The 22,720-nt window shown below is 45.5% G+C and overlaps 1 long non-coding RNA gene across 1 annotated transcript in view; it reads left to right on the plus strand.

Moving 5' to 3' along the window:
* LOC128917089 (uncharacterized) overlaps positions 1 to 22,720 on the plus strand; it is a 46,224-nt gene that overhangs the window by 9,740 nt on the left and 13,764 nt on the right. The window lies entirely within an intron of this gene.

Here is a 22,720-nt window from a genome sequence, read left to right on the forward strand (position 1 = left end):
TCCAAGCACACCCACTGAAGAATCCCGAGAGGGATATTCTGTCTGAGCAACCAGTTCAGCCTGTTGCAAGGTTAATGTGGGTCTGTGAACTTCACTTTTTTTTTTTTTTTATCACTGCTTGGTTTAGCTAAACACTGACAGAGTCCAGATTTCTGCCTTGGATTATACCAAGGGTAAGATGGTATTGTGTGCTAGTGGGTCGGGAACAGCCTTGGTCCAGGATTCGCTTCTAGTGCTGCTACAGTTTTCTTCTTAGGGTGTATAATTATCCTCTGTTTTCCCTATAAACAGCCTAGATGCATGCATATAAAGACATGCCTCAACACAGATGCGTCCTTTGCCCTCTCAGGAGTGCTCAGAGGCAGCGCTGAAGAGCCCCAGCAGACTGAAATACCTCCCCAAGCTTGCGAGAGGCCCAGTCGCTAGTTGGAGGATCCTGGTGTGGCTGAGTCCCTGGGAATCCCTGGCTGCCCTCCAAGCCACTGCATCAGGATGACAGACAAAGTGGAGATCTCATTTTCTCTTAATTCATCAAGGAGTCTGCCTCTGATTGTACACCTCAGGGTTCCCTTTATGCTTACGCACTTCCCACAACTTATTAAACTCTTAATGGATTGCACAGTCATCAAGCTGCGATGTGCCATCTTATTGGAGTGACTTGTGTTGGCTCCTCTTACTGTGTTTTTGGTTGGATCTGGGGTAGTTCTGCTGCCTGTGGTGAAGGTTTGGGTGTAGGGAGCTCTTCTGTGGTCCTTGAGGAGAAGAAGCTGTCCTCAGGCTCCATGCAAGTAATGCAGATATCAATTATACCTGCATGGTCATGAGCTGGAGGAGTAAGGTAGAAACAGTTCCTTCCCTAGTTAGCTCTTTGCTCAATTTTGAGCAGATTGAAATACAACTTACAAACTGAAGTAATGGTAAAAACAAACCCCTGGGTTATCAAGGATTTCTTGGCTTTAGGCTGGAGAAAAGCATGAGCTTCTACCAGTTTTCTATTTGGTAGAAGGGCGACAGTGACAGAGCATTCCATTCTGTCATTACAGCTGAAGCTTTAATCGTGTCACAGATGACCCATGACTCCCCTGCAGGTTCACAGCCACTTAGTCCTTCTTAAACATCCATTTGGTCTAATGGGTAGATTTATTTATTTATTTTAAAAGCATATGTGACTGTGTTCTGAACTGCATGCGGTGATTTTCCTACAAATAATCCAAGTATCTGGGTGGGCTTTTTCTTTTGGTACGGGGCCTCTAGCAGCATTCCAGCCTTCATGGTCCATACGTAACAAACCTTGGAAAAAGCAGGTGAGATGCTGTGTTACAGAGAAAGATTAGGGAAGATCTGAAAAAGAGGCAAATGGGAACTGGGAATGGGGGGAACCAAATGCAAAAAAAAATACCATGACCTTTACAGAAAGACTGAATTCTGATCAGTCTTGTGAAGTTTGATTGCCACTTCTGATACTCTTCAATTGCCCTTCCTGTTCTTGACTTCATGTATGTCCATCGTCTCCTCTCTGCCCCAGCTGCTAAGGTATCTTTTCTCCTTCTTCCTGACTCTGAATACTTTTAGATTTTTATTCTCTTTCTCTCCTTAAAAACTTCTGGGATTTGGTTTTTGAATATAGATGTTGGCCAAAAAATTCGGATCCTGAGTGCCCTTTGGGTAGAAGTGCCAGTGCTGTCTGCAGCCTGACACATCCCCCATGAAACCTGCCTTTGACTTCCAGCCTCGGTGATGGATTTTGTGAGGTTCGGTCACTTGGTGAAGCTCATTGTGCCCCTCCATCCCCATCCTAGGCTTTTAGTTTGAGCTTGTCCACGGCACCTATTGAGCATTTCAGAGGGCCTCGTTGTAGGCAGGATTAATCGGCCAGTGCCTGTAGATAATGGAACGTGAAGGCCAGACCTGAGCACTGATACTTTGTCTGGCTCCTTCCTTCTGCTCTCGCCAGGCTCTGTTCAACTGCTGTTGTCGCTCGGTCCATCTCTTCTGTGCTGGACACTGCTTGTAATTACTTTCCCACGAGGTCATAACTCTACCTCTCTGCTGTGTTCAGGAAGCTTGCAGCAGTGTAAATAAAACCAGCCTACCTCTTCCAGTGCCCTGTTACGTGCATGCTTAAAGCCACCGAGCTCAAAGGGTGGCCTATGCTAAGTGCAGCTGCAGCGCTCGTACAAAAAGGTGTGTTAGTTCCGGGAGAAAATGATGCATTGTTTGAGATGAGGTAATGATTTAAAGTGATCCAGGAGCCCATGTAGGGAAAAAAAAAGCTTTTAGGAAATATTTTACATTCCATAATTTTCTCAGGAATTATTCAGAAATCTTGCTCTGTCCTTACTGTTGTGTACAAAGTATTAGCAGAGTATGGTTTCAATCACTCTTGCAGGCAGAAATTAGAGTCCTAATTCACACATCCCTTCCATATTTAGTTAGAACTATGAGAAATCTTTCTTTCCAACTTGAGGATTGTTAAAACTACAAAACTGCCTTGTGCCATTAACGTGGTGTTTTGGTAAACCTGCAGAGTTTTCCGTAAGCCTTGCATATGACTTTTATGGATGTATGCTATCACTTATTTAACTGGGGAATGATTTTTGTCAGTGTGTACAATAAATACCAAAGTTTGCTGTCGTCTTTACCGCTCAGGCTATCAAAGAGAAGCCTGAACCTGGACACGTAGTAGCACAGCGAGGTTCCCTCTTTCCTCACTCCTAACGGCAGAAAGCTTGGGAAGACTTAGTAGCAGAGTGCTGTGGGTGTAGAGGGAGGGCTGCTTTTGGAGAAAGATTCTGTTGCGTTTAGAAATCAAGACAGAAAGGGAAGAGTCGAATACATAGTCCCTCAAATCCCCGAGGTGAATCTGCTGCTGAAAGCTTTGTTCTATAGTTTGTTGCCACAACATGGTGTGTGTGTGTACACAAATATTATACTGGGGTTTGTTTCATTTTATGTTATAAATAATTGCAAAGTGAAAGTGGAAAATAGTGGCGGTTAAAGGAGAAACAACTTTATGCATAAAATAGATGGTGTGTTGTTGATCATGTAGGTATTAGCTTAATCATTGTGCAAGTGCTTTCTGAAAAGAATTGTGGAGCAATCTGCTATCATAAAGGAGATTAATTTCTGTACTGGAAGTTCCACACTGTCTGTCTTAAATCACTTGTGGTGCATTAGGTAATAGAAGCAAAGCGACGGTTTGTCTAAAGGTATAATTCTCCTTGATGAAGCTCCCTCAGTAAGTGCCTTCTTGAATCTGGTTTGGCTTGCATTTAAAATCTTTGTGAATGAAAAATGCCTGCCTTGGACCAAAACTTTGAATAAAACAAAAGCTGTTTGGGAAAGTTCTGGGTTTTGTAAAACTGGAGGGTTTGACACTCTTAACATGTAGTAAGTGGCCAGAATGACAGAGTAAGTTTCTGGAGAGATTCCACGCAGCAGGTGAACGCTTTACGGTTGATTCTGTTTTTATTGCTTGATGTTATTTTTTTTATTATTATTTTTGTTCAGCCTTCAGGGGTCTCTGATCGTTCAGGCAGTGCATACACTTGTAGAGTCCTTGGGCAGCCCTGGCTCGTGCTGTTCTAGCCTGGTGTGACTGCTGTACCCAGGAGCCACCTCCTCGGAAAGGATGCCGGTGGATGGTTCGGGCTACGCATGGGAGGAAAGCTTTTCCCAGAGAGGTTGTTGCAGAAGTGGGAAAGCTTGAGGGGAGGCAGGCAGCTCCCCTGCTGCTTCTAATAATAAAACAAAGCACAGAGGAGCAGAGCGGGGTTTTGATCGTGTTTTCCTCCTCTGCAGATTTTAAAGGTCTTTAACAGGTTGGCAGATGTTGGTGGAAGTCACTTTCCTGTGGGTTCAGGAAGAATCTGGACCTCCCTGTGAAGCCTTAATCACAGGACTGACCTTTTTGGAGCAAAAGAGAAACCGTGGAGGGCAGGCAGGGGTATGGGTCTGCCAACTCTGACCTGCTTCAGTTTGGTCTCCTACTTTATACCAAAGAGTGTCTATGCAATGCTCAGACAGCCAAAGACGCAAAAGCCTTATAATTAGATGGGCAGAACACGTCCTCCGTTAAGAGGCTGTCGCTTTGCCTGGTGTGAGCTGCCGTGCTCTCGAGTTGAAAAGGAGCAGCCGAAGCCGTATGTCTGAACTGTGGAGGTGACAAGGGAGTGTGTTAAACACTGAGCATCGGTCCGGGTCTGTGCCTGCCCCGCTGCCCTCTGAACACAGGCTGTGCCCGGCCACGCGGGGTCACTGCTGCGAATGGGACGGAGCTGCGTGGGGCTGCTCTGGCTCAGCCCTACCAAGGTCAGGAGAGTTTTGGTTTGGCTGATGTGACCCACTGCTGATTCCCACCTGCCGTTCCCCAGTCTTGTTCATGCTCGGCTCCCTTTGGCAGCTGTGAGAGCTCCGCCACAGCACAGGGACAGCAGATGCGTTACCTGGGACCAGGCTTTGCCTTTACTGTGGGCTTTTGTATCTCCAGGGCTGTAGCCTTGTGCCATGTTCAGCCTAGTCTGAGTTTCAGTTTCTGTTAGGCAGAACCCCTTGTATTACATGCTTTAAAACACTGAAGAAGTTCATTAAATAGTACAAAGCTGACTGTTTGACCTCTTTAAAATGAAGGGAAACTGAGGCTAAGGGACAAATTACTTTCCTCGGTGGCAGATGGTCCAGAGCTGCTCCAGGGTAAGGGTGTGTGCCTGGTCCCTGTGCCGTCTCCGTGTGCCTTGAGCAATGCTGCCTCTTGCTGTGAAAATGTGTTTGGGTTCCTATAGCTGACCTTGAGCAAAATGACTTCACAGAATGTGCAGGCGGTACCTGCTGAATGTATTTTCACTGCGAAATACTCCCAGGTTCAGCTGCTGAACAACTCCATCTAATCAGAAGACCTCTCCCTTCTCCTCCCCACCTGAGAGTGTCTTCAGAAAGATTACTGCCACGATAATTCTGCTTTCTGTCACAGAGGCTTCACTGTGCCATAAAAATGACACCTTCTGTCGTACGTGCGTGCTTCTCTGACACGGATATTTACTCAGCCCCGCGGGGCCAGCCTCGCTTCCCAGCTTCGAAGCGTCGTCTTGTGTCTCCTTCATACATCATCACCAGCAATGCACAGATATTAATAAAATTCAGATGGAGAGAATGATTATTGTTGGTTATGTCAAGTAAATTTAAATGGTTTTGCCTCTTTGGTAAATCACACCCGGCAGTCTTATTTCATAAGTTATGCTGACTCCCTGGGACCGGGAGGTTGTGACTAACAGCTGTTGTTTTTCCAAAGTGACTTGCCTTGGCTGGAGGAAAACAAAGGCAGATAAACGTAATGTGATTTGCGGAGTTGCTTAGTGTAGGCTTGTCAAATGGGGCCATCTAAATCCCCGTGATAAACATGGGCCCTTTGCTGGTTTGTGACCAGCAGGAGCTTTTTGTACTGTGAAGTTCAGCTCCAGCTTTGGAGAAAGATTCTTCTTATCCTGTATTTCCCCTGTAAGCGGCATCAGATGTATTTATTGAATTAAATCCAAGGCTTTGATTTGAGGTTGCTCTGTCTTGTAGGAGATAGAAAGCAGATTGCAAATGGCTTGCAGAAGGCTCCTGGTACCAGGTGAAGCAAAGCCTTGTTTGGTACTTGTCTGGGGCTCTCAGGAGGAGGAGAGGAGAGGAGAGCCGCTGTCCGGTGCTCCCTGAGACCCTGAGGGACCAGCCTCCCCAGCCATAGTGGCTCTGCGGTTTTCTCAGTCGGGTGCGGTGTTTGCATTTTAATTCAAGTCTAGGTTGTGTCTTAAAAAAAAATACCTAGTGGGCATCTAGGACCAAATGTGAGACAGCTTATTCGTTCAAATACACTGCCTGGCCCCAAGTTGTACTGAATTCCCAGGAGGCTATTTTTGTCATAAAGTATTTAACAAAAGAAAATGCAAATTCCAACAACAAAACCAGGAATAAGGGCTTCCAGGCACTTCTGTTAAACAGTTATTTCACCTGTTGTCTGGGCATTAAACAAAGCACCATTTTCTCCCGGCAGATCCCTGCCCTTCCCCATTCTCCCTCGCAGCCTTTCTTGTGTGCACCGACCCTTGCTTTGCCCAGCCCGTTGTTTGGAGTGTTTTTTTTTTTCCTCCCTGTGCCTGGCACAACGCACAGCAGTCTGCGCTGAGATCGGGTGCTGACAAGCTCCAAGCATCTCTTGGCCTCTGTTGAACTCGGGGGAGCTCTCGTGGCCGGCTGCCTGCTCGCTGTCCAGGGAACGCTGCCGGCATCGGGAAGCACAGACCTGGGTGCTCATCTTGCTGCCGGTGCTTGAGGCTCCCATGAGGTTTGGAGAAGCTGGTGACCCGTGCTCTGTGCTCAAGGCTTCTCTCTTTCACGCTTATTTGCCTCAAGCAGCTCTAACAGCACCTTTTGCTCTGCCCCCGTCGTTTCATTAGGTAGTAACAAGCCATCCCGGCACTTGAGTTGGAGACTTTGACACTCAAATTGTTTCAATGGTAAACTTGTTCCTGCACAAGAGGCTTGTTGCCGTCAAAGCTTCTTGTAAACAGTCTTGGTAATTACAGCTCTCTACAGCTGACTGAATTTTCTGCTTGACATGCTGATGGCCTTAAAAATTAGGAAAGAAAACGACTGCTAGAGAGCTAAAAAGCATCTTTCTAAAGCTCCAGCATGTCCTACAGCTTGTTGGTAGGGTTGCATTAGTAATTCAGTTTTGTTTTTCACTCACTGACCAAACTGAATAGTTAGGCGGCTCCCAAGGGGATTTTGTCTGGGGTGAATCAAAAACTACTTCACCCTCCCCCCATCCATCCCACTCGAACCAGTCCGCTGTAGGTTCATTGCTTGGTTTTGCCTTTGATGATGTGAAATAAACTGGTAATCTTACTCTTCTTTAAACTAAGACCATTCCTAACCACACCTATTGTTTTGACATAGGTTTTTATCCGCTAGGCCCTAGTTCAAATGGCTTTAGATTATTTTTTTTTTAACTGTATCTAATGGACAGTGGCTTTTCAGGAGAGAGGTCTCAAACTGCCTGTACAGAGGTTGCTTTGCAGAGTGTGACCAGGCAGATTTCTAGCTTGAGCAAGACCCTTCTCCATTTGTTTCCCAAGTGAAGCTGGACTTACCCTTTTGCTTAAGAAGAAAATGGAAAAACCCCTTCCATCTCCCAAGTCTGCCCTTAAAATCACATTGGATTGTTTGGTCTCGGCAAGTTGGACCAGCTCAAGCTTTGTCACATTTAATATAGTGTTAATTTGATTTGCAGGAAGGAAATGTCATGTCATAGAGCACAGTGGGTTTAGATGGTGCATAGAGTCGTTGCTGCTCTCCTCGAGCACTCAAGCTCCAGCGTGCGACGCTGCTAACCTTGGGGAGGGATTACAGTAAGGCACGTTGCTTCCATGCTGAATACTGTTTTGACAAAAGCATCCCCAAAAGCAGACAATAGCAGTGCTAAAATATTCAGGCTTGTAAAATGGAAGAGGGAGGGTAAAGAACTCGTAAATCTTGTGACGAGGGTGATGGGGAAAGGCATGCACCTCAGGGCTGCTCCTGATTAACAGCTCAAACCCAAAGTACCCGCTCCAAACGTGACAGTGGCTCCCCTTTGCTGTCAGCACCAGCTCTGAGCAGCAGCAATGCACTCAGCCACGTGGAAGCCTTAACTGAGCTTTCATTTCGGAGCTGTTCCCCAAGAGGAGGGGAGGCTCTTGGCAAGGGGACAGCAGAGCGGGAGCCCGTAGTGCTGCTGCACATCTCCGTGATTAATAGTGCACTGCAATTTCAAGAGCTGTCAAGCAAGCACCTCTTGCCTCCGCTAAAAGTCAGTGTTTAAATAGGGCTTCTTGCTGTCAGTGTTCCTCAGCTTATTTGGTATTCAAGGATGCAAGGAGGAACATAAATAATTTGATATTCGTACTGACAACTCTAGGCACTGCCATAGCCCCGATTTCAACAATGTAATGGACAGTGTGTTATCTCATAATGTGTTTTGAGATCAGAGCTGATTTAAAGGTTATTCATCCTGGGAGAAATTATGCTGTAATTGAATTTATCTTGCATTTATCTGTTCAAGGAAACATAACTACAGTTTAAGGGAGAAAAATACATCAAGGAGCTAAATTTTTATTATCAGTTTGTATAAAAGTTAGAAATTATTCCAACAACCTTCCTCCACTGAGCTGTATTATTTGCTGCATAATTGAAGTCCAGACTGGAAAAATAGAGACTTCTTTCAGCAGATAAAGCTCTACACCTTTAACTCGAAGGATGGCTGGAGATGACAGTGGGGTGAAGCAGCACAGAGCACGGAAATAATGAGGCTTAAATAAAATGAATTAGAAAGTAGCTGTCTAGGCTTTAAGGGAAAAAGAAATGTTCAGCTGTGAAACACGGAAATGGAGCTATAGCATCCCCAGCTTGTGAAATGGGAGCTAACGGGCCTGGTGGGGGAAAGGGGTAGATGGTAACTCCTGTCCCTGTTAGTTGGCCAGGACTGGAAGAATCCCTTATTCAGGTTAACACACGGGGAAAGAGCGTGTGAGAAGCCACTGACTCCTGAGAGTCATGTCCCAGGGCTGCTCATAACCAGCCCGTGCTCCCTCCAGGGCGTGCACGGTCTTCCCGGCGTGGTGGCCTGGAAATGGAGCAAGAAGTGATGTTCGCGTATGTCGTCCACTCTTGCTGGGTACAGCAGCGGTGCAGCAAAGCTCTCCCTCTCGGGCATTTCTGAGTATTTGTCCGAAGTCAATGCAACAAGTGTAGCGGAGCGAAGAGGGGTGAAGTGACAGGACCAGGGACACATAGCAAACTTGGGCCAAAGCTGAAGCTGGAAGGTAGGAGCAGGCGGCGCGTGCTGGGCCAGGCTGCACATGGCTTCAGTAGCTTTGAGGTGCTGGATTTTGCAGAGGTGCCCATGGGATACTTCTTTCCAGAAGCTCCCCGAGCCCTGGCTGTGCGGTTTTCCTGTGGTGGCCAGACCTGGGCTTCGACCACGGGGCTTTTGTTTGTGAGCCCTGGCAAGCGGCTGCGGGGGAAGGGGAGGATGCCCCTCTGCGTACAGCACTGTCCTGGCAGGCTCCTGGGGGACTGTTTCAATGAACCTGGCTCTGAGGCTTCACGCTTGTGTCCACAGACACATAAGACTTTCAAAGCACACAGAGACAATGTTGAAAAACACTGCGGAAGAATTAGACATTTTTCCCGTGACCAGATTATCTCAACAAGCTATTTTTAAAGGGACGATTGCCCTTAGCGGATCAAAATGCTCGTGAATGTGGGTCTCTCTATCTAGATTTCCTTGCCCAAATACTGCAACTTTGATAAAGGGAAAAGAATTCTTTTACCTCTGAGATAACAAATTTTATGCTAAATTTCAGCCAGATGGCACAGAAAACAGCTGAGAGATTATAGCCCCCAAACCAGGCTTTAAATAGAAATGATAAGTTGCTATAAAGCTGCCACTAGCACTGTTCTAACAATGGAAGACTTATTTCCCTCATTCACTTTCCCATTCCTTATTATTTATCTTCCTCCTCTTCATTATCCATGTCATTTCACCTCTCCTATTGCTCATTACATCAGAGGGAAGGACTCTAGCCTTAGAGAGCCTCAGGAGCAGGCGAATTTCATGCTTTGCTTTAAAGTTTTCTTCAAAACTCATCTTTTAACAAAAATATTCTGCAAGATGCAGCAGCCTGGGACACTGTGCATCAGATTTGCTCTGGTGCCAGGGAAGTTGCTTGGATGGCCTTGGTGGCACTAGCCCTGCTCATTGCATCAGAAGTTACTTGTTTCTGGAATCCTGCAGCCTTTTGGATTTGCTCTGGCCTCTGAAATTCTCCCTTCCTGGGAGACTGGCTGTGAGTTGCTGGACACAGAGTGGGCAGGGAACTGCAGCCCCAAGAGAGGGCACCCGGCTTTGGTGCTCCTTCTTCTCTCCCCTCGTGCTCCCTCTAATCCACACTCTTTCCAGGACTGCATGTGAGCACAGTCCGTGTGACACCCTGTCCTTCTGGGAGCCTCGTCTGTCCGGGCCCCATCCTGCTGCTCCTCACAGGGAGCCAACGACTCATGTTTAGCTCTCCTCCGGCGTCCCCAGCCCCAGTGCAGGCTGCTCAGCCCCTCTGAGGTGCCAAACTATAGTGCTGTGGGGATCCTCACTTGCTTCCCTCCTTTCCTTTGTCCTACCAAAGATTATTTGTAAGCCAGCCCATGCTTCATGTCTTCATGTCCCACTCTAAAACTGACTGGGACAATAACACTCTTCTCAAAGTGCTGGGGTTTATTTTGTTGTGTGGGTTTGGTTTTTTTTGTTGTTGGGGGTTTTTTTGGTTGGTTTTTTTTTTTTTCTGTAAAGCAGCACTCCAGCAAAATATTTATTCTCTCAGAGAGCTTCCACAGCCTGAAGAGATTGCACAAGCGCTGAATGTTATTTTAGTGGCACTTGAGCACAGTCAATGTTTGGACAGTACCAAGAAAAAGCCAGCAGCCCGAGTGATGCTTACACACCGAGCGGGCAGGGCAAGCCCGCTGTTTGTCCTCTGTATTCAGGGACGCTCCCTGGCGAGGCTTTTACCTTTGTTAAGACAGTCACTATGAAAATGAAGTGTCCTGGAGAATCCCAGCTCTGGGAGGCTTTCAGCTCCTCAGAGAGAATAAAAAGCAAACAGACGGGAGAGCAGCCAGCAGCCCTGTGGGTAACCTGTCCCTCCTGCAGTGTTCGTGGGGCTGAGCCCTGAGGGGTGTCTTCAGAGTGAAGGAGTCCCCAGGCACGGGCGTGGGGGGAGGAGGGAGGGCAGGGAGCACTAAGTGGGGGTCCAGCAGAGCTGACCTGGATTGCCCATCTTGCCCAAGCTTCCTAGGCGAGCTGGGCAAATTATTTACCCCCTCAGGTTTGCACATGGGCTGTAGATGTGGTGTCTGCTGTCTGACACGCACACGCCTGTCTGGGTGAGAACTGACGTGTACAAGGTCAAGCACAACAGGACACTTTGTTCCTGATCTTAGGCTTGGAGATGGGGGAGGAGTGGGGGTGGCGTGGGACCTGAGCCTTGCTGAAGTGCCCCACCAAGCCCTCTTACCTGCTTAGAAGTGATGGTGCTCTGCTGATGTGTGCTTTTCCTTGCCAACTTAGGTTTTGCCATGCTCGTATCCGCATCTCTGCTCTGAGCCTTGCCCCTCTTAGTGCAGGGAAAGCAGTGGTAGGTGGGATGAAATGCAGAGAAGATCTGATCTCGTGTTAGCAGGAGTATAGGCTGATCCTTTTGAATGTTTAAATTAATTTCTTCCCAAAAGAGTTTAGGCTTCCACTTCAGAAGGTCTGTTCCTGATAATTGACAGAGACAGGAACGCGCCCGCTCCGGGTTTCTTGGAGGGATCAAAATGGGATCTTGTGACCCCCAGATTTGCACAAGTGTCCCCAGTCAGCCTGCTTGTCTTTGGTTTACTTGTGATACAGGCTGTGATTGCAGTGTCACAGCTGCGAACGGTGTCAGTGGAATACGCGTAGGTAAAGTCTAGGCTTTGTTTTAACTGGGGGGGGAAAACATTCATCTATCTCTTTACCTCTACACATTGTATCAGTTAAAAATTCCAGGATTCGGGGAGTTAATGAATTGGCTGAATTGTACTTGTTCCACTGGTGGAGCTCAATAGTCCCCCAACCTTTATCTTTTTTTGCAAACAACCTTTCCGATGTTATTCAATAAAATAGCTTTCCAATTCAATGCATCGTTGCCTCTAGATGACCACAAACTCTGAAAGCACACCCAAAGCCCAGAAGAATTTTAATATTTTAACGCATGCATTTTCACGTCTTCGTTCCGTGAGTTTTCGCCTTGTCTGCGTCCCTTCAGGTGACAGCAGCACTCAGCTTCACTGTTCTCGCAGCTCCACGCGAAGCACAGCGTAGCATAGCTGACAAGCAAGCAAGAGAGAAGCAAATGTATTGACTGATACAGAGCAGAGCTGGAAAATCAGTTTGATGGAAAACAAAAGGAGAATACCTCTTGGTATAATAAAATTTGCTAGTGGCTAAGCAGTTAGCACCTGAGCTGCCCTGGGGGAAAATGAAGTTTGATTTCCCAGCTGAAAAATTTCACTATGGTGTTAGTGAAAGATTTAGGTGGAAACAACTGGCGGAAGGGAGAACATATTTCCTTCAGATGCTTCCTAATATACAGATAGTGGACTGATAGCAGTAATTCTTAAACGGATTTTTCTTGAATTTCATGAAGTCTGGAAAAACTCCTCCTGGGAGCAGAAGCTGCCTTTGCTTGTTGAACGGTGCAGCCGTGCAGAAAGTGGTGTTTGGGCCCTGGGAAGGGAACAGCAAATGGAATAGGTAGGATGGCGTATTCGGTGCAAGTCTGTAATTTAAGTTATGACCGTTAAGGGAAAGCTGAATCCCCTCCTTGTCACTGGATGGGAGGGGAAGATTGAACTACTCAGGAGCACGTCAGGAGGCCCCTGAAGATGCTGCACTTCTCATGGCAGTTGATCCATTCTGGCCACCTACAAGTGGGGTGCTGCTCCCCCACGCGTCTAACTGAGGTGTTCATAGCATGCAGGACTGAAGTCGAAAGAAAGTCCTGCCACAAATAAAACCAGAAGATGTCCTATAGCTGGCGTTTCTAGAGAGCCTGAAGCATCTAAAATACAGACAGAGTTCCTCGCAAAAGCCAGCGGGCACCACCATCGCTGCCACCAGGAGAGGGTGGGCTCACCTAACGCAGTGCAGTGCTTGGAGCTGGGTCCGTGCACGCTCAAAAGGCAGTCACCGTGCCAGGAGGGTGAGCGCTAAACGTGAGCGGGATGGCAGTGACAGTCTCTCCCTGCTGGCCGGCTCATCCGAGCACGTTAATTGTAATAGGCTTGGTGGTGGGGAAGAACGACACAAATGCAGATCATCACACAGGGTGTACTGAAGTGGCACCAGAAAGGGAACGTGAATATGCAGTTTGCAGGGGGGAAAGTGTACCGAGTGTCAGGAGAAGATAACACCCGGCCAGACTTTGACTTATGTTCATTCATAGAGGGGAAGCTTTTCCCCCACCCAATCTGGCCGAGGGCCATTGTCCGTGGGCTTTGTGGAGGATTTTGGACTGGGTTCCCTGGCACAAAGAAAGTTATTCAGAGCACATGTGCTCTGGACTTGGCTGTTTGGTGTGGAAATCCTAAAAAATCATGTGTATTGCCACAGCACGGCCTTATTCCTATTTCTAATCTGCTAAACTGCACAATACTCTAGTACTAAATACTCGGTCTTGTCTCTTTGCAGCTGAAGGTTGAAATTCTCGTGTCTGAGACACCCCTGATACACAGCTGATGGTGCTGAGCGTACGTAACGTATGTGCTGTAATGTGCAGTTGTCAGCTGTGGACTGGAGAGTGCAGAGACTTCTGTACTCTAGTTTTGGATGAGAAGAGTGTAGAAGAGGTTTTGGTGGCTAGTGAGGTGCTGTGGTCTGTGGTTAGGCTTTGGTTTCCAACAGGAGTATGAAAAAGCTTTAATTGCCAGAAGAATTTCACATGTGGCTATGCTAATTATTTATTTGTCTCTTATTTTGCCACACTTGGAAAAGAAACACAATAATTGCCTAAGCCTGTGATTACAGTTTATATGAAGAAGTCTTGAATCTGACAAGATGTTGATTCTATTCTAATTCTTAGTTTAATCCCTTAAAACAAAGACTCTCAAGGTGCATTAACACATTAATGAATTGAAGAGAGCCTCAAAATGCCCCTGTCAGATAAATCAGAATCATTACGCTCATTATACAAATGAGGGGAGCTGAGGCACAGATAATTGCCATGGATTTGTTATTTGACCTTGAAAAGGTCATGTCAGGTATCGAATTGAGGTCTTCCCCACCCCTCCCGCTCCCCTGAGGCGCAGCGGTGGCCTCCAGGCGATGCTGCAGTGCGAGGGCCCCTCCAGGCTCCGCACAGCTTGTGTTTTGGGTAAACCTCTCGGTGGGTTGTGGAGTGACTTCTACAATCCACGCTAATAACACACAGTCAGTAACTTCCGTAGTTACAGCACTATTTCCATGGTGACAGCGAGAGGAACAATAGAAGGGAGCAAAAAGTTGGGCTGAACAAAGGCCTTGTGATATTAAGTAAAGAAAAGGATGTTGCTGAAACTCGCTGTACAGCCGCACCTCGGGCCGTGGCCGCTGTGCGGCCCTTCCAGGGCACTGGGACAGAGGCAGTGAGAAAATAGTTACGTTCTGAATTACAGTCGAGGTGAGTGGTGAATTGGTCAGTGGCTCATCACGGAGAAGCTGCAAGACGCGTGTGAGCAGACTGAGGCCATTCTGCAGTGGGAATTGAGGGAAGAAGGGGAATATTCAGCCTACGCTGAGCACAAGTGTACCACACTGGGACAGGGAGACGAGGCCACTCACTGTCACTCAAACGTGTAGGACTCTGCTAAACTGGAAACAAGACAAGATGCAAATAAAGCAGTAGGTTTGGTCAGTCTCAGGCTGATTCCTCCATCAGCAACATTATTGTCTTGAGGAGATCCCAAACAGACAGGTCAGGAACGTGCTAAGCACCGAACAACCAGAAATCCTGAACTGAAGTGGCTTTTATTTCTCTCTAGACGCGCACTTGGCTTACAGAAAGATGAGAGAGTGCTGGGGAAGAGGGAAGCAACGCCACTTGACGGAAAAGACAGCTGAACTGTTTGCCAGTTTAGTTTTTATAGGCATCACAGCGATAAAGGGTGAACTCGCAGAGAGGCTGATTCTGGGAAAGGCTATAAATATGAGTTACCTTTTAATTGTGAGCAACTGTGATGGACCCGAAAGAGAGGGGATGGATGGGGAAAGGGCAATGTTTCTCTTCTGTCCCGAAATGCTTCATCCCTCGGTGCCATGTAGAACGGGCTGGAAGCGATGGCTGGGGTACGGCTGCAGGCAGCCCGGGATGGTTTTCCTGCATAGCAATGAGAGCTCTGAAGCGGCAGCCTGCTGGGTCACAACATCGAGTTCAAATGCAGCAGACAGCAACTGGTGGCAGTAAGTTAAACCTCTCTCGCACCCTGGTGAAGGCCCACGGGGGGCCGGCTGCGTGCAGAGCCACCGGCAGGACCACAGACCCATTTTCCTGCCGTGCTGGGCGCAGAGGGGCTGGGAGGCTGAGCCTGAAATAGTGCCACCGCTGACCCCAGAAACAGAGGTCAGAGGCAGATCTGCCCAATGACAAGGTGCTGGCCTGGATAGGCGTTACTTGATTTCTGTTCAGTTGATTTTATTTGAGAAAAAGCAGCAGTGGAATCAATGGGAATTTTCTAATACCATTTGAACATGCTGTCTATTTTAATTTGTATCTCATGCCAACAATGATGGCTTAATTGTAACTGTCAGCCTCTTAGTAGACAGTCACTTTACTACGCTCACTATAAACAAATCTATTTTAAATCCTGGCAACTAAGGGCAAACATCTCTATAAAATAGCTAGAGTTGGGCAAATGCATCATCCAGCCTTTTCCTCCCCTCTGTAAATTGCACTCGAGCACAGCTCTAGCTGTGCTCACATCGCTTTTGTGTTCTCTTCCCACGGATGCTCTAGTTTTGTTTTTTGCTGGCATACCCGGCTCTTAAGTGGGCGTAAGGAAATGTTAATGTGAAGTGAAGTGTTTTTCTTTCATGCCTGTCCCTGAGCTCCCAGCCTCCATCAGATCTGGATGAAAAATGACTAAAAATGTTCATCTACTTTCCTCCTCCCCATGTTCTTCCTCTCAGTAGATATGAAGCATTACCAAAACTCCTGTAATTTCAACAAAGCTTAGGGGAAAGCAGATTACCATATTTCTCCAACACTACCCCATTTCCCACATTCAAAAAAACCCAACCACAGAACCCACCCCAAAACAGCTTCCTCATCCCCAAAACTCTTTCTTTTCCCTTCGCTTACATTGAGGGAAGAGTTCTGGCTCAAGAGTTCTGGCTACCGCAGCCAGCTGCAGGGACTACAAGCTGAACCCCTCTGACGGAGACGATGCCTCGGCTCCTTACAGTCTGGCATTTGACATCTGCGTGGGTTTCAGCAGTAATAACCAGGCTTGGTTGCCCATCTGTAAAAAAACCCTTTTAAACAAAGAATCCGTCATCTACTGCGCAAACCTGAATTACATAAAAGAAGACTCAAACCAATACTGTGTGCCTCGTTCATAATAGCTTGTAGCATCCTTCTGCCCGAGTTAATCTAGGCTTGCTTTAGACATCCCAGGCACCGTGGATCTCTTGGGAGCCTACATCATTCTGGCGAGTCCTGTCTCAGTGCTCTGTCTCACCACATGCCATAACGCAGATGTCCTTCTGTGGCCAGATGCCGTCTCTTGCTAGACTAGCGTCATGCTTAGCACGCACACTAAGAGTTCCTTTCTTGGTGAGCCCTTAGCTGATCTCTGCCAGTGGAGTGGGGTAAACTCCAAGCAAACTGAGAAGGTTCACCCGCTGTAGGCGGTGCTGCCGCTCTACGGGGCGGATTGCTAACACTGCATCTGTTCAAAGCACCGATGCTCTTTGCAGTGGCTGAGGGCTGTGTCCCTTCTCCCACGCTGCTGGTCACCATAAGGACTCCTCTTCCTTTGCAAGGCACAATGTCCCCTGAAGCGATTTCCACGTGCCCTTTGGCAGAACGGGGGTAGGGAGGGCCCAGGAGCTGGGTGGGCACACACAGGACAGCCGGGGACCGTTAATACCCCCTGTCCTTTACCGCTGCTCTCTGCAGCCAGTCTGCATCTCTAAATGTTATTTCACAGGCACGTTTTGAATTGCTACATGTATATGGAAAGCAGACAATAGGGTTCTCTACCTGCCAGGGACATGAATCGGGTCAGGGAAGTAAGAATAATAAAATATTGTTTAATATACTGCAATAGGCACAGCAGATGTTTAACTTTCTTTCAATAAAAATGACTCCATATCATTTTATTAACTTCGGGGATGCATTAGTCTCCTCTTCAGAAGGCAGAAGAAAATACATCTATTGTACCAAAAATTAAAGAGGAAATTGAAGGAGGATGTTATCATGGCATATTTTCCCTCTTCATAGTCTGTAGGACTGGGTGATGCAATAGCACAATTTTAATTAGAGGCAGCTCCTGTCAAGGCTTACTCATATGTGCAAAACTAAACAAAATTAATTTGAACCCCAAATTAGCCATCTTTTCCAAGAAACATGAAAATCAGGCTGCTGATTAAATCAGCATCTATTAACTGTTGAGAAATCACACAAAGTTTCTTAGAACTCTTCTGGTGCACGCACAGGTAGGCCCACTATGTGTGTGGACTTACGGAGGTAAGGCCACGTATTTTGGCGATAGGTAAGAGTAGACAGACTTCCGCTGATAGCCAGCTGCTGTCTTGGGTATGGAAATCTGTTAAGAATTAGGACAATGTAGAATCTGCAGATTATATTTTCTGTCCCTGCAGCAGCAGGAGATATCAGGCTGTGTTGTTTGGTGCTTGAGCGCACGTTTTCTTCCCTGCTCAGTTGGGTTCACTGTGTTGGGCAGATAATGCTGACTGCGAACGTGAACACTACTAACATCAACTTCCCATGGCTTGTTGAAAGAAGCGATTAGGCTGGCAGCCTCTAGGAAGCCACAGAACATGCTGGGCTTTGGGATCACAAATACCCCTACTATAAAAAATGAAGCAAATGCTTGTTTGCAGGATCAGGACCTGAACTCTGGAACGCATCCGTAAAGGACAAATCTCCTGCTTTAACTGCATCAATATACAGACTTTTGCTTTGGAAAGCTGCAAGCTGGAGATGAGCTGAAATTATTATTTTTCAAGATGCTCCAAGTGCTTTTCTCACTCTGTGGAGTGTGTTTTGATGTCTTCCACTTTTACTTCAAAAGGGTATTTGACCATATTCCAGTTTGATACCCTTATAAAAATATTTGAAGTGTTCCAGTAATATTAGAGTGCATTGCAAAGCACACAGCTATTTTAAATTACGGTAGCATTTCATGCTTTTGTAGTACTTGAATTTGGACAGTTTTGTATCATGTAGAACAATTTCATAACATTAGAGATCATCAAATTTGATGAGTTGGAATTTAGAAATGATGCTTGCGGACATGCACAGTGTAATTTTTGAAATTATTAAACTTTTGAAAACCTTGTAACAGCATCATTGACAGGCTTTACCCACCACCTCCACTGTTCCTGGGTTAAGTCAGTAGCTGTAAATGATACTAGACTGCTATACAACTGAAGCATAGGCTACCAGAAGACAGTAAAGAGGCAAAAAATTGTAAAGGTTTAACCAGCAAGGCTCAAGTCTGTTGAAACAGGACTTCAGTGTTTCTCTAGACTTTTAGTATCTGTTTGGCTTCTCTACACTGCAAAAATGCTTTAAAATTCAGAGTTCTGCTTGTCTTATGGTATAATCCCTTGTCTACGCCGACGTGCTATGTTGACCCTTTAGGGGTCCTTTAGGTTCAGAGACAAGATAGAATTGCAGCACTTAAACAAGTTATTTCGTCTTGAGCTCGTCAGTAGTTACAGGAGGGCTCTCAGCCTGCCCTCCGTCTGATCCGATACCATGAAAAGGATCTCACACTACAAGGGCAAGGTTTGCGTTCAGTCATGTTGCTTCGGAACTGGGAGATTAAAATTACATGCAATTAGCAGGGGCTGAGCCGGCGACCACTGAGTTGTCACAGGTGACTCAAACATGCGTCTGAGTTCACCTTTGTACTATGAATGCTTTTTTCACTTAAATTAATCCAGATAAAACCTGCCAGAAGTGATAGTCCCTACAGAATAAGTATCAATGTGAGGAGTTAATATAGAACAACTGCAGACAAATTTTCCAGATATGCTCCTAGGTATCTGCCATCCTAGACAATCCCCAAAAGCTCCTGTTTAGTCCTTTACTCTGACTACTTCCTCTACCTCTTTTTTCTAGTCTGATTTAGAGTAATTCTTCAAGCATTGATTTTAAGATTTGAGCACAGTGCTAAATCATCACAGAGAACTTCTGCACCATCGTATCCAAATAACCTCCTAAGTAATTTTTTTCATCATTTCACCTTTGAAGGATGAGACAGAGGTGTAGCCCAACCGCCCATGATTCCCATCACTACTTCACTTACAAATCTAAGGTTTTGTATTTGAATAAAAGTAATTTTTATAATCTGTGTAGTCCAGACTGTCCACTGGATTTAGTCCACTAGTAATTACCATAAGGAAGGGTTGTGTAATCTACAGTGGTAAGAGAAGGCAGGGTGTAACTAATCATGTAACATGACCACTGCAGGGTTAGACCTCATTGTAACTGTAGAAAAATAAAAAGGCGAAACATTATATTCTCTGTTAGCACCAATGTTAAACTAAACCAAAGCATGGCCAGTGGTTTGTGCATCTTCTGCAGTGCAGCCCTGTGGAAGTATCTCCATAGGATTTTCATGTAGCAACAAACAGTGAATAACTTAGAAGATGCAGTAATAATCCATTAAATTAAAGCTACTCACCCTTTAATTATACATATGACATTGTAAAAGCTTGGGTTACGGTAGAGATTGCTTCTGCTGGTTTTATTCAACTTTTTTTCTGCCATTTTAAGTAATTTACCTCTTACAGTGCTTGTGCTGTATTTAGAAGCAGAGGAGCACCTGGTTCATGTTTCTGAGTTATGCCTTTCGGGTGAAATGTCTGATGTTTGAGAGTAATCATCTGCCTTTCTTAGCCCTTCAGGCTTTTATGTAGAAACATTTGGGTTGTTTTGAATTAGTTTCTAGAAGAATCAAGATGAAATTTATCAACTCTTAAATTGCAGGTGGCAGCATAGAATCATAGAACCATAGAATCAGAATCTAGAAGGTTCTTTTCTATGCTGAACAAATGAAATACGCAACCAGCTCATTTCATCCAGGCTGGTCTGCAGGGTTCCATTAAGCCTCAAGACAGACGTCTCGAGAAATATTTGCACAAGATGCCACAGAAGTTGAAAGCATTTTTCTGCAGTGATCCTGAATGACATGGTCCCATCTCTCGGGTCTTGTTCCACCTAAATCTACAGACAGAATCCCCACAGAGGATCACTTGTCCTTTTCTTTAGTTACGTGGGAGAGACGGGGAGGGCCACATTACCCCTTTTGCCCGAGGAACTCTAGTCATAAACCATCCACTATAACACTGCACTGCTTCTGTGCCAGCTGGTGGATGGAGGCAGCAGAAACAAGAAGAAATGACGACCACCACCACTGATTTTTGTGAAGTAACAGTTAATTGAATTCCTTCCATCGGTGGGGTCTAATACTACACTAAATTCTCCATTAAAAACCTAGGAAATTTTAGGACATCTATTAAAACAACACATTTCTTTTAATTAGAGATGAGTTGACAGATATTTAGATGGTACGGAGGTTATCAATCAGTAATGTCTTAAGAAACAAGCAGAAAAAATCCTCAGATTTAACGTAAGAGCAGTACTGGAATTTGCTGAGGTCGATGAGGGCACTCACATTTATGCAGCCAAGAGCCCAATGTTGGGGTACAGTTGTTATTGTGAAATCATACGGAACCATCAAGCTGTCAAGGAGTACTTAACTGACAATATGTTACACTGGAATAAGGAGAAAAAAAAAAAAAGAAAATAGATAACTTCACTATTGGAAATGCTTTTTTAGCATAGCTTTACCTTTTAAACCTCCAAATAAGATAGCCAAGCCAGTGCTCTGCAGTCATCCCTAACCTTCGGACAATTTTCTACTGTGACAGAAAAGAAGCAGCTCCCCCAAATGCATGGACAAAGCTAGAAAAAGAAGTTGTAACATCATGTGAAGTTGTGCATCTGCACATCTGCTTTACGCCATCCTTTGACTGACTGCTTACTGCCCTGCTCCCCAGAGATGGCAGTGCGTCAGAGACCGAGGGCACAGAGCTCATCAAACGCTTGGGGCGTCTTTCAAAGGAAAGAACAAGTATTTCAATGTAAACTTGCACTTCATAGGCATCACTAGGCTCTCACTCATATTCCTTGGCTCCAGAGTTACTGCAATTGCATTATCCTCTATCTAGCTATGAGCAGGATCAAAATCTGCCAATGTGTCATCTTAATTATTTCACTCTGGGAACTTAATCCAGATTTTTCCTGTGCAGGATATTAATTTGCCAGACAACTTTGGGAAGTAGTGCTTTAACTGCGTATAACTTTGACAAAGTTTTAAAATATGAAATTAATTAATGGGAACCCTTCTCCACATTTTAATTATTGCAGCTTCTGCACGGCAATCTGCCTAAACTTGGAGCTATACACCAGCCCTTAGTATCTTCTCCCTCAAGCCCCTTCATCCTAACACTGAGCAGAAGGCTGCTCTTCATAGATGTTTAGTTTGCAGACTAGCAGTTTGTAGCATCTTGCCTGACAACAAAGCCGTTTGTCATTATGATCAAGTTAATAGTTATTATAACTTAAATATGCAATAGTCATTTTGTGTTGATAGATGGTATTAACCAGTTTCCATAGCTACAGCAGACAGAACGACTCCAGACCTTAGGGGCTCCTGAGAGTTCAGGCCCAAGAGAAAACAACTCTTGAAAAGGTGATGGGATAGATGGGAAGGGATGGTGATGTACAGCATTAGATGCGCAGAGACAGTCGAGTATATTTCACAGCTTTCAGAAAGCATGTTATCTGTCTGAACTTCTATCTTCAAAAGCCTAAGCAATATTTACCTTGTTTTCCCTTGTTCATTAGTGTTCCGTTCCCTGTCAAAAGTGATTTATGGACTCTGTTGCATCACTAAATCTCGTTATTGACTAACACTTTCTAGTAAGGAGGATGAGACGTCTTATCAGTATACTACTGTACGGTAGCTATGCACCAAAGGAGGGATATATAGTGTTGGAGTATGTGTGCACTGGGGTCTCAATGTGCCTGCGGTTTCTGCAGACTAGCTGCAAGACTGCTGGCTGTGTGCTGATGACACGCACTGTCACCTGCTCTGAAGCAGCAGAGCCAGCCAAGGATCCTCCATACCTTCCTGTGCTGTAGTTCTTCCAATCTGTGCCTAGCCAGCTCATGGCTGGCCACAGAAAGTGCAGTCACAGCTCAGCCGAGCACAGACACTCCTTCCACTAAAGGACAGCCATTAATGTTACATACGTATTTTGAACTGATTCACTGCAGGAGAATGTGCTGATAAAGGAAGCATGTTTAAAAGAGATAATAAAAATACATATAATGGCGTATAGAATTAATCAAAGAATGGAAAGAAAAGTAAGCTTTCATCCTTCAGGGCATAAAGTAGCCACTTAAACTTCCTAGTTCTTTCTGTTCTGATCATTCCTCAATACGCTAGGTTATTTTACCTCCTTTTTCAAGCATTACTACAGCCACTGGCAGAATGAAAGTAGTGGGATGGATTGTAATTAAGTCCCAATTCTGTGCTTGTAGAAGTGTAATGTTTTTCATCCTTCTTTATGATCTTTTCAGTCCAACAGACTGTAGGTTAGAGATCACTAGTCATGTAGTACGGCTCATGTAAAAACCACTTTAAGTGAATCCGATTACTGTGTAACTAGGTTTTGACAACTATTCTTTCCACTGACTTACACATCTATGCTGTGAATGCTGTAATGAAAAAATTAATTCTAAGATGGAAAGGCCTATTAAACCATATTGTGTACATCACACAAAAAAACAGCTAACGGCCAGATTATATTAACTGTCACTAGGCAATA

Source organism: Rissa tridactyla, chromosome 13, assembly GCF_028500815.1.
Source record: "Rissa tridactyla isolate bRisTri1 chromosome 13, bRisTri1.patW.cur.20221130, whole genome shotgun sequence".
Classification (NCBI taxonomy): domain Eukaryota; kingdom Metazoa; phylum Chordata; class Aves; order Charadriiformes; family Laridae; genus Rissa; species Rissa tridactyla.